Genomic DNA, 2,178 nt, shown 5'->3' with positions numbered 1-2,178 from the left:
ACGTAGGCACATATATGTGCGTATAGAGGGCTAGTAGAGACCGTGCATGTGTATATATGCATGTGAGAGAAATAGTGTTTTCCAACTGAGATTAGTGAAAAGAGTGGTACATAGTAGACAGAAAGAGAGATAGAGAAACAGAGAGAGCATGTGCGTGAGACACCCCGACACCCTAAGAGAGATTGTGAGCATGTGTGAAAGAGAAATGCCGATGCATATAAAGTGTGTGCACTTATGCGTTAGATAGAGAGATGTCTATGTGTAAAAAGCGATTCTACGCATTATATTAAAATATAAATGGCATTATTATTTTTGGATGAGATCATGAATTTTGCAAAATTGCGTATGGACGAAAATCGGTCTATCAGACACCCATACTCTATTGAATTCTAGCATGTGCATGTGTTTATTTCATATTATCGATCCATAGAGTGAGAGCGGTTTGAAATACAGGCAATGGATGCTTTTGCAATTCATATATAAACATTAATTAGTGCACTCCATGTTGTTAGTGTGAAGCACTTTATACATTTGTCACTTGCATGGATAAATTCCAAATTGCTAGCTATGAAATAAAATACATGTCGAATTCAACATAAAGGGGGTTTCGAAGATTCGAGTTCATAGGAAGTGCATTCATCTATTTGAACCCGAGATAATGGCATTTGTAAATCAGATATAAAAGGGGCATCAATCTTTGTTGTGAGTTTGAACATGGTATATATATTCATACCATATCTAACTTTTTTTGCAACCAAGGATATTATACCTGGAACCATGCATGAACTGAGGTAAGTTGCATATTTTTTAATATATACTCGTGTACAATGTATATTAAAATGTACCCCCTCCATTCCAAAATAATCATAGCTTTAAGATTTTCAAGAGTAAAGATTTGTGAAGTTTGACAAATCCTGAAAGTTCAATTCAAGAGAACCGAAAACTTTAATGCTTCTGCTCCCAAATATTGAACGAAGCGCCAAATAGGCCTCTGGTCACCCTAAACCGCGCGAGACTAATGTTTTGTTGGTAGGAAATTACTGTCCTGACTCTGGCCCGTGTAGCCTATCGGCCCGATGTCCAAAGGTCTAAACCGGGGTAGGTTTGTAACTTCACCAAGACGCCAGTCTCAACCGCCTCCGAGAAGCATTCATACGCCGTGGGTGCCTAAACACCCATGCGCTCGGCCGAAATCTATCCCGCCCACATTTGGGACACCTGACATGACTGTCCTACCCCCAACCCGCAATATGTCCAAAATTTTAGATGGGGGCAAAGTTTGTAACTTTCCCCAAATTTCAAACAAGCGCGTCTCAAACCTAAACATTGTTCCCCCTTAGTTCCCCGCCTCCCTCCATTTCCCCATTCATACTCCGTGGGCGCGAAAACACCCTCTCCACCAGCCGCGAAACCCCAACCTCCTCCGTCCTCCACCCCATAGCGGCCAATCCACCACCGCCCTCCTCCATCACGCCGGAGCCGGTACCCCGATGTCGTCGTCTAACGCAGCCGCAACCGCAACACCCTCAAGGACTTAGCAGCTGAAGCCGAGGCAGGGCTGCCTCCACGACGCCGACACCGACGTGCGCCGTACCAGAACCACTCCGACCACGCCGTCCTGCGCCTCACTACTGCGGCTCCACTGTCGTAACCGTCCACCGCAGCGGAGCTGTTCCCGCTACGCCGTCGTTCGCCGCCTCGGATCTGCTTCCCCACCACGGACAGATGGCCACCGCACCACACTCAACAACTTGGCCATGGGTTCTCCCAAGGCTGCACCGTCCTCCACAACTTCTGGTTTCCGGCGAACAACAAGATCGTCGAAAAAACAGAAGGAGTACACATCACTGCTAGCAGAAAGAGGTACTCCTCTTCCCTTATTCGTGCAAATCTTACGTCTCCGCTCACACCGTATTCATCCCACGAAAGAAACTAGTTGAGCGCTTCTTACTGCATCTTCTTCATGATACTAAATGCACAAGGTTTCCTTCCTTTTACTATTTCACCTTTGCTAGAGGTCAGTAGCCTGCCTGGATTTCAATTCAGGGTCAGTCGAACCGCAATTAAAAGAAGCAGCACCCGCTTTGGTGCACGGAGCACCTAGTTCGCCTGTTCCCCGGGGAAGCGGCGCATCGGTGTCTATCATAGGGGTGTGGGGCACAGGAGCTGCTTGCACCC

The sequence above is a fragment of the Triticum aestivum genome, chromosome 5B (assembly GCF_018294505.1).
Source record: "Triticum aestivum cultivar Chinese Spring chromosome 5B, IWGSC CS RefSeq v2.1, whole genome shotgun sequence".
Taxonomy (NCBI): Eukaryota; Viridiplantae; Streptophyta; class Magnoliopsida; order Poales; family Poaceae; genus Triticum; species Triticum aestivum.
This window is presented reverse-complemented; position numbering follows the sequence as displayed.